The following is a 15,257-nucleotide window of genomic DNA, read 5'->3' as shown; positions in this document are numbered from 1 at the left end:
TCTGTTTAAAAAAAAAAAATCTGAAAAAAAGTCATACTTTTATAGTTTAGTTGCAAGCACACTGTTATGTGGGGAAAACCTTGATACTTTTTCTTGCGTTGCTTTTTTACTGGATTTAGCCCTTTTCAGTCCTAAAATACTTGGAAGTATGCTTATCAGCAATGCTTCTGTAAAATCTCAAGAGAGAGCAGTGCTGAGAGCCCTGTACATGAATAATCTTAAAATACTCAGAGAAATTTTATATCTGCTGTCTTCCCAGAAGCATCATGCATCACCCAATAAAAATAGATTTGTGATGATACAGTAGTAGCAACATTCTCAGTTTAGAAGTTGTTCCCTTTGGAGTGGGATGTGCGGAACTGAATTCAAATGGGTACATGGGAGACTGGTAACTCTGTGGGTAGAGATGTGAGCAGGAAAAAAGCAACATTAGTTGCATTTTTGGAATAGCTGTTTTGATGATGAACCTGGGAAATCAGGAGATGACTTTTAACAAAATCCCTGGTATCCTGGAAGTTGCTCTCTTCTCCATGGAATTTTTCCTTACAAGGTCAGTGCTTAAACTCCCTGGTGACATTTTTCGAATATACTTTTAGAACAGCTAACTCTTTAAACTTGGCAGGGGCAAGCAGCTGCAGCCCTAAAATGATCTTTGGCAATTGACTACTGCTTTCCCCAGCTGGCAAGTTTTCCTGTTGTTTTCCTCTTCCCTTTTGTGTCAGGCCGTTGATGATATTTGTTTGTCCTGTAATGGGAAAGCAGTTTCCTCCATCCCATATTAGAACAAAGTCTGATTTTTATTTTGATTCCTGTGTCACTTTCCCCCACACCCCCTCATGTAGCTGCTTAAAAACACCATGGGTGCCATCCAGAACTGCGAGTTCATTTTTCTTGCTTCATAAATATCTGCAGAGCCTCAAGTAATTACTGATTGTTTCCTCCTTGTACATTTGTAGTCAGTGGGATTATTAATGCTATGGTTACCCACACAGAAGTCTGCACAGAAGATTAAGGAATATGTTGAGGACAAAAAATTCATTCTAGAGCCAAAGAATTTGAACTTGGATTTCTTGAAGTAATTCAGTAGCTTACCATCAGACTAATTTTCTTTTGTCATGGAATTTTTGATATTTTAAATTCTCCATGTAGGATATAATATAGTAATTCCTTCATTGATTCCTGTTTGGCTTGCAGTGTTTCCCAGGTTTTGTCACAGATAGCTTCCTGTTTTCTTGGTTCAAAGCATCTCTAAGACAAACGCAGATATCTGTAAACTGTTTGTGCACTTGGATATGAGGAGGACACTGTGGTGGTGTGAACTTTCTTCTTTGGAAGATTAACGTGCCCTGTGCTCCATTCTAGTTTTTTAGTGGAGCTCATTTATCTCATAAAAGGTGAAGCCACCTTTCTGAATCAAAGGGTTTATTAAACTAACTTTTACATGTTTTCTATGGTATGGTCTTGAATAATCTATCATCTCTTGTCTAAGATGTGTCCTGGTTTCAGCTGGGATGTAGTTAACTGTCTTCCTAGTAGCTGGTACAGTGCTATGTTTTGAGTTCAGTATGTGAAGAATGTTGATAACACTGATGTTTTCAGTTGTTGCTCAGTAGTGTTTAGACTATAGTCAAGGATTTTTCAGCTTCTCGTGCCCAGCCAGGGCACCTGACCCGAACTGGCCAACAGTGTATTCCATACCATGGGACGTCCCATCTAGTTTAGGAACTGGGAAGTGGGGGGGCAGGGATTCGCCGCTCGGGGACTGGCTGGGTGTCAGTCGGTGGGTGGTGAGCAATTGCCCTGCGCATCATTTGTACATTCCAATCCTTTTATTACTACTGTTGCCATTTTATTAGTGTTATCATTATCGTTATTAGTTTCTTCTTCTCTGTTCTATTAAACCATTCTTATCTCAACCTAGGAGTTTTACTTCTTTTCCCTATTCTCTCCCCCATCCCACTGGATGGGGGGGGAGTGAGTGAGCGGCTGCGTGGTGCTTAGTTGCTGGCTGGGGTTAAACCACGACAGATGAATCTTTCTATTGCCCCAGACTACTCCTGTAAGTTATTCCTCTCTACCCTAAATAAACTATTTAAGAATTAATAGTTAGACTTAAGTAAGAATTCCAGACGAGTGAAAGAGTCCAAATTAGTTTTTTCTGAGGTATGAACTGCGTTGTTTTATGGGATATTTTAGCAGCTGTGAGTATTGTTAGTTTCCAAATTCATGACACATGTGATCTTCCAGGGAATTGGCTTCTGACTTTAGCTAAAATCCAGGGTGGTGGTGCGCTACATCCATGGAAATTGTGTGCATACTTATTTTCTGTGAATAATGATAAATCGATATTGCTATTATTTATGCTTTCCTGCTTCTTTCTAATCCCAACCTTGCTCCCCCCCCCCAAATAAAAGACAAAGAATCCAAACCTAACATGTTAATCTGACATTTAGTATTATTTTTATACAAATAGTTGTGCCATGCCTTCATACACCAAAAATGTAAAAATTCTTTCCGTTCTATGAAGTTATTGAACTCCAAAACTCTTCAAAGGACCTTTTGGGAAAGAAACCCACAAAAACAGTTTTGCAAAGTTCTTCTTGGCTCTTCCTTGTTTATATTTTCTTTGTCACATACACAAACAGTTCAGGGCAGAGAAAAACTTAAAACACTTGAAACTCAGCAGATGAAGAAAGATAGTGACTAACAGTTACTGATGACATTCTTGTGGTACTTCAACGCTGTGCAAATTGCTTTACTTGGAGTATAATTTAAACTGTGGTGTTTGAGCTTGGAGGAGGAGCCACCTCATCCTGCTGTACTTAACATTTTTGGAATGTTGTCCTTTGGGTAGGGACAAGATGGTCAGACAGTGATTTTGGGGATGGCTCTGGCTCCCAAAGCAGTTTTAGTAGTCCTCTGGAGGACACTGGTCAATTGATAGGCCAGGCAAATTGCAATTATTGCCTGGAAGAGAGGGAAAGGAGAGGAATTCCTTTTTCCTGGCTTAATACTGGGGCTGATACTGTTCCATGTTGTCATTAACTACCTGGACAAGGGAGAGGAGGGCATTCTCAGCAAGTTTGTGGATGATACTGAATGGGGTGGAAGCAGTTGGTATAGGTATTGTAGGGATGCTTTTCAGAAGGACTTTGTCAGGCTGGAAAAATGGATTGAGAGAAACCTCATGCAGTTCATCATGGGCAAATGAAAGTTTTAGTATCTGGGTTGGAAAATCTCAGTGCAATAGTACAGGCTGGTGGTTGGAGAGCAGTGCTGCAGAAAAGGACATGGGGAGCTGGTGAAGAGGAGGAATGTGAGTCGGCAGTGTGCCCTTGTGGTGAAACAGGACCAACTGCAGCAGGTCAAGGCAAGTGAGTCTTCCAGTGACAGTTCTGCACCTGTCAAACCACATCTGGAATACTGTGTCCAGTTCTGGGCTCCCTGGTGCAAGGAAGATGCTGACGAACTGGAGCAAGTATGAGCGGGGTCTGACACGTATGACATAAGACCCTGACAGAACTGGGTTTGTCCAGAAGAGACATCTATGGAGTAACTACTATTTTCTGTCACCTAATGGGGGGATACAGAGGTGACGGAGACAGACTCTTAGACATGAACAATGTTAGCACAAGAGGCAACAGATGCAAATGCAACAAGTGAAATTCCAACTACACATCAGGGGAAGAAAAATTTGGCATCAGGGTGGTCAAACACTGGAAAGGGTGCCCAGAGGGCCTGCAAGATCTCCATCCTTGGAGGCACTCAGAGCTCAACTGCCAAGGCCTTGAGCAACTTGATCTAAGCTGGCCCTACTCTGAGCAGGGCAGATGACCTTAGAGGTTCCTTCAAAACTAAGTTACTGTATGAGCTGAGGTAGGGGAAAGAGTGGCTTGAACCAGACGGGGTCTGACAACGCTTGTTAGATTGCCTGTTGTGATCTGCAAATGTTCCTCTAAGAATGTAGATGCCTGACTACTTAGCTGGAAAAATAAATGGCCCAAAGCATACAGACTGTTTCCTTTTATCTTTTTCTTACTTCATTCAGTAATATGCACTAACACGTAGGGAAGTGATTGTCTTACTGCTGTAAGACAGTAAGAATATGTATGATGGGAGGGGGCTGTACTGAAGAAGCCCTTACTGAAATAGTCTTTGTCATTGGCTGCTGTTCTGTGCAAGGCAGATAAAGTAGTTGTTTTGCCTCCTACAGAAAAGAAAGAAGCACAAACTTCTTTGTCTTGGATAGCAAAAGAAACCATGCAGGCTGTTGTAGTTGTAATTCATGCTCCCTCTACTTCAGCACCTTAGCTGCAAGAGCTTTTCTCCTGTGGATAATTTTATTTGCCTTCTATATCTTCATTTCGTAAGGAAGTTATTCAATTACGTGCTCATCGAATGTATCATATAGTATGTCATATTATACCTTGAGACATCTTCCTTGGTCTTTTGGTTACTGAGATAGTCTGTCCTGAAGGAACTATAGACTTAATATAAAATTTCTTCTTGAACAGTCATTTTTCGTTTTTCCATCTAGGTGTCCAGGTACATAATAAAATGCCAGATAAGACGATAATGCGCTTTAGGATCCAACTCTTGCAAAAGTGGATTCCTCAAATGGGAGCAGCAAATACAAGCCTGTTATAGCTGGGTATTTAGTAGCTTGATTTTTTTTTTAATTGATTGCCCAGCTTCAGGCATGTGCTTTGAAAGTCTTTTATGAGAATATCATCATACAGACAAATAGTTTCAGTTCTGGAAGAGATAAGTCATCATTTACACACCGACACCCACCCACACCCCCATCTCCAGTCAGTCATGGTAATTGATAGAAAGACTCAACAATCTATTCTGACAAATGAAAAGCCTAGGACATATTGCAATACCATAAATATGTTCGAGTCCTGTTCAGAAAAGATCAAAGAAATCCTTGGAAAAGGCAGAGCTCACTGGGTTGGTTTTGGTTGGTTTTTTTTTTGTTTGGGTTTGGTTTTCTTTTTGTGGTTTGTAAAGGCTTTATTTTTTTATTATGATTTTTTTAAAGGTGTGAGCGTATACCGCAGAGCTCTTCTGGCTGCATTACATCTTTCCATGTGCAACTGATTTCAAAGTCATGATGAGGATGTCCTAAACCATAAAAAGATTAGGAAGCAGCTAAAGAATAAGTAGCAATGTTTGCAGTCCAAAATGGTGAGGCAGAGTCATGCGTGTATGTGGCCATGGACTTGGCAAAATGCAGGACATTTGTTCAGAATCTGTAGTAAAGGGAGAGGGACCCAAATGAAAGTGGGTTGTTTTTTTGTGGTTTTTTTTTGTTGTTGTTGTTTTGTTGGTTTTTGTTGTTGTTGTTGTTTATGGCATTGATCACCTAAACACTTCTGTATTTAAAAACAAATTTAAAAAAAATTTCCAGTGTGTATTTGGTGAATAGTAATGTAGATAGCACAAAGGTTTTGGCATGAAGTAAACTTAAAAAGCTTTTGTGCTTGTTTAGCTCTGTGAGCTATTTCCAGTTTACTTGGGTCTTGCTGCATGAAAAAGTCTTGTGTGCTGCCACTGCTGATTAGTATAATTCACTATTTTAATTCAGAGGGACATACACAGAACATACAAGTGTACGGACAATCAGATGTTGACAACCTGATGTGATTTGAACATGATAAATAATAACTCTGCAGGGCCTGGCTTGTTTGTAGATGTAAAAACCAAACCAACAAACAACCTCCCCACTGCCCCCCAACCCTCACCTCCTCTGAAATGAAAACAAACTTCTCCACTTAATGTGCATGTCAGTATTCTCTAGCAGCTCCTCTTTTCCTTTAGCTTTCTTCCTTGCAAACCTGTGAACCAAATGATGGACTGGATGAGCTTCAGTTTTTATTATCAAAATTTTCTGTTGCAAGGAGTTAGCTTTTTTTTTTTTTTTTTTTCTTACTGGCTATTTTACTGAAATTGGATGTTGGGTAGATGAGTCTACAATTCTGGAAAGCCACTGTTTCTTGAATACCTGAGGCTTTGTCTCTTAGCTGTGATGTAGTGCATGAGTGACAAAATCTAAAAAGGGAATACTCATTCATCTTGGTTGTTTATTAAAAAAAGTAAGTTTATTGAATATAATCAAACATAGCTATTGTTTTGTTATTGCCCTGGAAATAGGAGAGACGTGGTGTGAACATGGAAAAATTCCTCTGAACACACATAACATTTTTGCTTAATTGGGGTTAGAGGTTGGTAGTCTTCCTAAAATACAGGCCCTTGGCAGACTTTAGTTTCAAAATTCGGTGAAGATAGATATTTTCAGAGGGGAGAAGGAAAATAGCAAGAATGTTTGCCATCATGTGCTGTACTCATGTAGGCTTCCTGTGTATCCCAAGAGAACTTCTCAGATTTTTCTGCTCTCAAATCTAAACAACATAATCCCTCAAATCTCCAGAGAGATTGCTGAGGAAGACAGTAAGGCTTCTTGTGGTTTACAGTGTCCTCATAGTCTAAATAGCTGAAGGAGACTCCAGTCAGTTATTTCTTTAGTGTGTCCTGAGCTCTTGGTGAAAACAAAATGGTTGAATTTCTCTTTTTGAAATAAAATGTTGAGCAGTCTCTCGCTCCATTCAATAAGCAACATAGGTATTTCTATCTGCCAGCTGCTGCTTTAGAGAGAGGTGGTAAATGTACAGGATGTATATTGTGTTCAGAGGAACACACTTGTGGTCAGTTTGGCAGTCTTCCCCTGATTCTGTGTTGTGTTGAGTCAACTGAAGTATTTATATCCATTTTTAGCATCACTTTTGATAAATCACAAATGTAGATGCCTTGGTTTGACAACTGAGTGTCTTAAATTTGGATGTGCTAAATCTTCTCTGAGTTGAGGAGTGGGTGCATTTTGGAGGTTATTTCTTTGGGATCATGTAGGACTGCGTTAAAAATTTCTTCTGGGGTTCTCTGTCTCCGTTTTGTAGCTTTCAGGTATGAATGTCACAATTTATTAAAGTCTCTACTTGTTATGGAATAGAGTGACTGATTAATAGCTGAATCTGAAACCTATTAGACTACAGATTTTGCTATATTGTGTACCATCAAAGTATAGGATTGCCTTAAAATTAGTTTACAATTTACTGAAATAATAGAAATTGTCTATCTGAAGAGACAAAAAAAGTCACTGTCTTACAGTGCAGCCTTAATTATTTGTCATAAAAGGCTTAATGGAAGCTTAAATAAAATAATAGAAGTTTAAATAAATGGCAGTGTAATAAATGATATAATGCTACTGAATTCTAATTGTGGTCCAGATGAGTAAGTGTTCTTTGTAGACTGTCGGATGCAGGTGTTTTCCTGTTGATGACAGCAATCACTCCTAATGGTTATAGTGCTGAAATCAAATGTAACTCTGCAAAGTGAAAAGCAAATTTTTTGTTTCATTCATTTCTGTTCAGCTATCACTTCCTTCTATAACCTGAAATTGCAGGAAGAAAAAGAGTGTGAAAATTTAGTGTGTCTGCTGTTAAAGTTGCAGGAAGTTGGTAGAAATAACATGACCAAAAAGATCGTTATAATTCATACTGAGCCTTCAAATACTAGTTTCAGGGCTTGAAGGAAATGGTGAGAAGAGTTTCTGGGTGAGATAGTGGACAGCATTAGAGATGATTGTGTTTAAACTCCATTTTCTCTGGGAATGCTGAGGATCTTAGCCCAGCTAGTAGTTAGGAGAAAATGAGAGAGTGGTTGACTTATGCTAGTAGCATCAGGTGGCTTTCTGGTGAAGAACCATTAAAAAACTATTCATAAATTCATTAGCTGAACTGTCTGGCTGCACTGTATTTTTCTTTCTCTTCTGTTAGGCTGAGGTAGGTGTAGTGCATGCATTTGACGATGTAGTCTTGTCACAGCCATCTTCCCAGGATGGACTAGGCATACCAATTACACTTCATGGCTGAGCATCGGACTGTGTAGTCTCCTACTATTTCTTCCATTCGTGTCTTTCTAGAACTGTCTTATCATTAAATGACAATTTTCTGAAATCTAAATTTTCACACTTCATGAGGCAATAGTGTGGTAGATACATGCTCCACTTTTTATTTTAGCTCAGAGTGCCTCCTGTTTTAAAAAATCGATCTGAGGAGGAGTTACTCCAGTGGGTGTCACTGGAGTCCTCCTAGTGCAGCTGTTTGTGAAAGGCACTGTTTTGCAGGGACCCTTAGCATGTATGGGGCAATTCGTCTTGACATTGCAGGCATTTATCCATTTGTTTTTTCTGCTTTGCATTATGATTGTATCTTACTGTTGTGAAAGTCAACAAGGTCTTCAGTAGTTTCTCAAAATAAAATACCAAATACCCCAAACACCCAAAACTACTGTAAAAGATTTTGTCTTTTTATTTGCTTAATTTATAACTTTTTTATGATTTCAAACTTTTCCCAATATGAGGGCTGCAAAACTCTTTCATGTGGCACCTCAGATTTGCTATGATTATTCTTCTGTTGCCAGGAGTTGGGACTTCTAATATATTGAGAGATAGTGATACTAACTGGTTTTTCAAGTAATCCTTTTCTGCAGCTGATGGCCTGTGAGTTGTGCTTCTAAAGGGATTCATACATTACAACCTCAAAGGAAGACTGTCTGAAAGAGGCAGTTAGTTAGTTACACATGGTGGTTTGTATGACATAGCTGACACCTTGTGTCTTTGGAAATCTGTTGAAATAGGGGTTTTTTTTCTGCATGTAATGTACCCAAAAATGAGCAGTGGAGTATTTAGTGGACTTCTAAAGAAGCTGTGTGGAGCAGGTAGTGTGATGGGTGAGTATGTGGCTATCTAGAAAACTTTCTAAGGAAAGCTGCTGGCATCATGTCTGCCTGATGCCATGGGATTTTGTCATATGGGTTCATTATATTGGTGTGTTGGAAAATGTCAAGTCTTTTATTCTGCCTGAAAATTCTCTAATACCACTTCAGTAATGTAATAGTTAATGCAGAAAAGAGTCAGAAGGTTTTGGCAGTCCCTGCTTATGTGTTTCTATGCTGAATTTTGTGTGGCTCAAACATGTAGCAGTAGAAGGCTCGGAGGCTTTCTGCTGAAGTTGGGTATAAAGACCACAAAGATGAGAAGTAAAAATGGAAGAGCACCAAATGCAAATTATAAGATTGTCGTGTTTATGCGTTTCCTAGTACTGGAAGATAATAAATAACTCACTATTAGACAGTTTAATACAATGAAAAGAGTAGTGAGACTACAAGTGGAAGCATCTTACACAAATCCTTTGTCTGAATTTATTCATGTGTTTCTAGTTCTTCACAAACTAAAACACAGAACCGCTCTTCTACATTGAGTGACAGCCATTCTGCATTGCCAGAGCTGCCCTTTATTTTCTTAAGAAGTGAGTGTTCTGAAAAGGTCTTAAAGATGTGACTGGAATGTAGCTTATATAATGTGGAATAGAACACAGCTATAGAGTTCTTGTTATTGATGGCAGTGAGTCAAGTGAATCTTGACCTGTAAGGATTTTATTTCTTTTTAAAGAAACATTTTCTTTAAGTGCCCACTCGCACAATCTGCTGTAAGTATGTGTTGAAATATTTCTTGTTGCTTATTTCCTGAGCTATGTCAGTAAGTTATGAAATTCAGAACTTCCTTTTATATATAATGAGTTGATAATGTTCATTCTATGCCCAGTTTAAGGACTGTCTCCTAGATGGGTAGAGTTACTTGCATGAAAACATTGGAATGTAAGGATTTCTGCTCACGGTAATGACGTTCCTATATAAGGCATGGGTAGCTGTAAGTAAACCTCTTTTTGCCTGTTTTTTTAATAGTTTACTGGTTTTGAAGTAAATTTGTGACCTGTGGGCGAGTCTCAGGAATATTTGAAAATAAGGATACACATAGTTTTCTCATCCTGGCCTGTAGCTGATATACTTAAGATATCTTTTAAAGAATTAGAAGACAGCAGGAGTCAAGTAAGTTCTCCAGTAGCCTGTGATCAAACTTGTCTGTGCAGGAGTGCATTCTGTCGTCTAGATCTAGTTTTTCTGCTAATATCAAATAGAAAGTATGTTTCTTGCCGTCATTGAGGAAGGAGAAGTCATCTGTCAGCATCCAAGGGCAGTTGCACTGAACTGAATTCTCATCGCTCGGATGAGCAGCAGCAGAAGCAGAACGCGAGTGTGTTGATCCAAGGCAGCTATCCCCGCAATGAGAAGCTGAATCTTGTGACCTTCCTCACAGCACACGATGGATTTGTGTTCAAATTTGAACTTATTTTCTGACACTTTCCTAACCTTTCCTTCCTATTTTTCTGTCACATGCAGTCTGAGAATAGTGATGATCTTTGAGACTATGGATGGGAGGGAAGTGGTGCATGTCACTACAGCCCACCCACATCATTAGCTAGCAGTGCATCGCCAAATGTTCTGTTTTCTTGAAAGTAAAGTTTAGATAGTACTTATATCTACTAGAGTGCCTGTATTCTAGCTGTTTAAAATGTAAGTACAGGCAGACTGGATGGAGAGTATTTCGTTGTAGTGTATATATACACTATATATATATGTTTGCACTATATTGTATTAGTTGAGGGACATAGAAATGCAGTTAAATATTCACCCCTGTTTTTACTGTGTGATTTTTGACTCCATGAGCTCACCAGTGCTATAGCAAAGGCAATCAAAATTTCAAAAGTGTTTCCAAAGGTTTTTTTGGTGAGCAAGATCAGTTTATTAGTTCCACTTTGTACGTATATATGTCAGTCAGTCATTTCTCAGAATGTGTAGGAGTCTTTCTTTGTAGGTATGTCTTGATTTATGTTGTTTAATTTTTTCCTTATCCTTAGGTGTAGTAAGTACTTCTGCAGTTAAAGACAAACTATGAAAAGTCTAGATCTCTCAAGGTGTTGGAGTGACCCCATGTGCTAATATCCTTCCCCCGCCCCTTGTAGCAAAAGAATAAAATCCTTGAAAGCTATGGCTCCCTCTTTGTTGTGTTGTATGATAATAATAATAAAAGCCTCCATGATATTCTTACTGCAAATGAAATGCTGTACAGTAATAGGCTATCCTGGGCCTATTACTTATATTGCAAATAATCTGAAAAAGAGAGAACCTGTGGTTTTGTGCTGTATGCCTCTAATGCCATATATCTGTCATGGGTCCACCTGAAGTCCCAACTGTGACCAAGACCCCGTTCTAAATAGTCTCTGCCAAAGCCTTCATTTTTTTGCAGCTGTGAAACTGGCTGCTCATCCTTGTGGGAGGAGGTAGACTACAAAGAGAACTTTTGAGCCATTTAAATATATACAAAATAAAACCAGGAATATTTGGGGTGACTCAAAGAAACACACAGTTACTGTCGCCTAAGTGGTACTATAAATTTGCATCTTAAAAAAGCTAACTCACTTGTGCGAGCTGGCATGGGAGGTAGGTGGAATTTTTAGCTTTTGTTGGTGTGACCTTCACAGCTGCCATTAAATCCTGCAATACTGTTTTTCCTTCCTCTTGGCAGTGCTGTCAGCTGTGGGCATGGATGGGGCATCCTCCATGATTGCCTGATCAAATACCCAAGCCTGGTTTCTTTAGGCAGTTTACTGCTGGCTGATCTGTTGACCTGCTGAAAGAGCTTCAGGCTAGGGAAAAGCAAGGTGTTTTATAAAAGTGATCTGTTATTCGGTCAGAAAGCTGTTACAGGTTGCTCAGAAAAGTGTTTGTGTTGGTGGTGTTGTCTAGAGACACAGGTGTTTCTAGATCTTAGAAATCTGTGGCAAAGTGGTGCCTGCTGAGTTTGGAGAGGAATTTCAATCGAATCAATGTGAATTATGTGAGTGGGTCTGCTAACTGTGTTTTAAGAGTTTTTCTGGGTTCTTTGCCACTAATAGGTTAGCCACCTGCAGTGGGCTAAAGCACAAGGATGCTGATGTACTATTTAGTACAGCTCAAATACCACAGCTCCTGCTGTACCTCAGATCACCTCTATGAAGCATAAATTAAAGTTCTGGAGTGATAACAACTTTTTTTATTCCCAAGTTTAATTGATGAAATACGAGAACTTCCTGTATCTGCATGAAGGAGACTAGCACACTGAACACCTATAACATCTTTAATTATTTTATGGTAGCATGGTTTCTTTACGTTTCCTTACTCTCCTACTGTTCGTGGTTTTTACTTAAGGATACTTTATAGCGAAGAGAACCTATAGGCCATTCTTCTTCCAGACACACCATTTCTGTCTTTGTTTACAAGTTCTGGTGGGAGTTGTCCAAACCAGAGTATAGAAGAGCAGTCCTGCGGTTCCCATCCAGACTTCTCAGAAACTGTTAGTAAAGCCTAAAGAGAAAGGGAAGCCCTGTGGCCACAATTCCTACCCATGTGCTACACTCTGATGCCTATTCTGCTTTCATTGGGATCTTAACTGGTAAATAAAGAGCAGAGGGCAGAGCCCCTGGGGTTAGGCTCTCTCTCAGAGATGGTTTTACTCTTGCATTGCTCAGAACCACGTCCAAAGAGCTGTCTGCAATCTCTCTTTAAGCCTTGCATGTCTGAGCTTTGGCTGGTTCAGCTGTCAGACGCTGAATGTCAAACCTAGGAGGCTGCTGCTTTTCCATGGAAACGCTCTGTGAAATTGCAGAAATAATCAGACATGTCTGGTGGTTGCTGTGCCTTATTGTTGGATGCTTCCAGACACTGAACTGAATTGTCCTACCTTGACAAACTGAGTTTTCAGCTAAAATCCAGCTCTGCTTTTGTCATCCCTCTTACTTTTTTATTGAATGCAAATGGATTGAAAGGCATTAGTGACACAGTTTATTCTGCTGTTGGAATGTAAGCCCGTTGATGTTGGCTTTCCCTTTCTCTCTGTTCATGCACATCTTGCAAAAGCAGCTCCAGACCTCTTGCTTCTGGATAGGTACCATCAATATGAGCTGTCTCATGCCTTGTACGTGCAAGGCCTGAGCTGCAGTATCCTCTTCAGGGAGGCTGTGCTATCATACATTCTCCTTAACAACTCTTCTGTGCACTACATTTTACTATTGACATACGAATATTCAATGTTTACAAAAAATCCTATTAACTAACTGTTTATTTGTGATCATCAATTTCCAAGAGGATTGTCCTTACTAGAGAAAGGAGTTCTAATCTAGGGTCTTTGGCTTGATGGATTATTCATTTTTAAATTGCTTTTTACATAATTTACTTTCCATAATACTTTAAAATTATATTAATCAATGTGCCTGACTAACTCTAGATGTGCTTTGTTGTTGGCTTTAAAGAAAAAACAATGTCCTTTTCTACAGGCATTACTAACTTGGAGGCACTACTAGTACAGCTCAGTGGGAGAGGTGCCGTAAAGTATTTGGAAACTAAAGTAATTCCAGTTTATGGAATAAGTGTTTCAGTGTATTGGGCTGGTGCTGTTCCTGATCTGAAAATAACTATCTTTGGAGACATAACAGCAGAAGTTTTATTTTTTCTACTTCTATAAGGAATTTAATTTCATAACTTGAAAGTTGTTCTGGAGGACTGCCTATGAAGGAAGGATAACTTTCAGGCTTGTACACCAAATAGGTCACTAAGATGGCCTAGTACGAGCTCTGTCCATGTTTCTTTGTTGTCCTTTAATGATAGTTGCCAAAATAAACATCCACAGAAATAGCTGTTGTAATATTGGAAGAACGATTGCTGCAATGGATGGCGACAGTCCGTGTCACTGAACTGGTGAGAAGCAGATAGCTCATCTCCCTTCTGTGAATCCCACTTTTGTAAGCAGTAACAGTTTGGAAGGGAAAGGTTTATCACTCAAAACATTGACATTACTTAATCAAACAGTGGCTGTAAGAACAAGAGCAAAACAGTTGCTGCCCTTTCTCCCACGCCCAGCATGCACAAGCTCCCAGGCTACATGGGCACCCTGTGAAAGAAGAAGAAACTCCATAGTCTTATTTCTTGTTACACTGAGGAAGCATGTGCTGATGCAAAACCGTGGGATCTGAAAACATTTGGGAAGCAAGGGGAGTGCAGCTCTCCAGGCATGAGGTCTCCATTTGCTTTATAACTGCAGAGGTGCTGCTGAGGAAGCATTTGCTGCCTGCAGGGCTTAATTCATTGCTTTCCTTCTGCAAAGTACCATGTTTTTTTAATTTAGGAAAACAGCCAATTGAGGTAAGACTGGAAGAACATCTCTGGCGTACAAAGGGATCTTAAAGGACCAGTGTGGAAGCCTTAGCCCTTCTGTGCTTATCACGATATGTTAATTCTTGGGATTCTGGACAAGAGGAAATTTTACACATTTCAGCCCTTACCATTGCTTACAGAATATTTTTTTATACTCTTAAAAATGTAGACTTCCTGTTTCCCTTGAAGTGAACTTCCTCAATAGCAGATGGTATCAAGTTAAAAGAAATACATACATATTATGTTGAAGTTGCTTTCTTTTTAGAAACAAAGATGATACTATAATAGGCAGATCAATGGTCTATTGTATTGCTTTGTTTCTGGCAGTAACATACAGTTGGTACAAAGGTTGTTTTACTAGAACTCTAAAAACAGGTATGAGAAATGGGCAAAAGTTCAAAACTGTGCATGTGTGAGGCACGTGTGTCGTTTACTTAGATGCTGTGGTTGGCTTTATAAATAAAGCTTTCAAATCTTATGCAGAGAATGGAGACTAACTTCTGGCAATATGCCTTATTCTAAACCCACGTAACTTGTTCTGGATGAACAGATTTTAAGCGGTCATCACAAAAAAACCCCAACATATCCAATTTGAAAAGCATACATTTCTAAAGCCTAGTTTGAGTCTCCATCAACTTGAGTAAAATACCAAAGTCTTGGTCTATCAGATAGCAGCTGGGACTGGAAAAAGCTGAAGCACATGGTGTCATCATTACAAAAGACAATTCCTTCAGTGGAATCAATTCAGGAGGCAGGATGTCAGCTTGTTGTTTATTTTTCATTAATATCTTCCAACTAAAACCAATTTATTCCTAAACTCCTATCTGTCTCAGACTGGGCCAAAGAATAAGAGGAGATGGCTAAGTTTCCTTTCCCTTGTCCACCCCTCCTCAAAAGAATTTTGGATGTGCTGTTTTCCTCTCCCTTTCAAGTAGTTTGATTGAAACATTTGTCAGATGTACAGAGGATACATGGAGCAATACTAAAAAAGTAACTTACCTATTGCTTCTGCCAAAATTTGTAGTGCATCCTATTGCCCCTTTCTTTGTGTGATGGCTGCTCCATCTAGTTGATTCAAATTTTTGCATTGTATCTGTGTAAAATCAGAC

General features: G+C 39.3%; 1 protein-coding gene across 2 annotated transcripts in view; it reads left to right on the top strand.

Annotated features, from left to right (window-relative positions):
- Nucleotides 1-15,257, top strand: part of FGD4 (FYVE, RhoGEF and PH domain containing 4) — a 108,979-nt gene that overhangs the window by 23,788 nt on the left and 69,934 nt on the right. Inside the window, exon 1 of one of the 2 annotated variants that reach the window (XM_069807590.1) lies at nucleotides 369-550. The exons of the other annotated variant lie outside the window; for it this stretch is intronic. The gene's annotated coding sequence lies outside the window, so the exon portion shown is untranslated. Of the gene's footprint in view, nucleotides 1-368; nucleotides 551-15,257 lie in introns of those variants that run through there. 2 annotated transcript variants of the gene reach the window in all.

Source organism: Haliaeetus albicilla, chromosome 19 (genome assembly GCF_947461875.1).
Source record: "Haliaeetus albicilla chromosome 19, bHalAlb1.1, whole genome shotgun sequence".
NCBI lineage: Eukaryota > Metazoa > Chordata > Aves > Accipitriformes > Accipitridae > Haliaeetus > Haliaeetus albicilla.
Note: the sequence above shows the minus strand (reverse complement) of the source record. Positions and strands in the feature narration are given on the sequence as shown.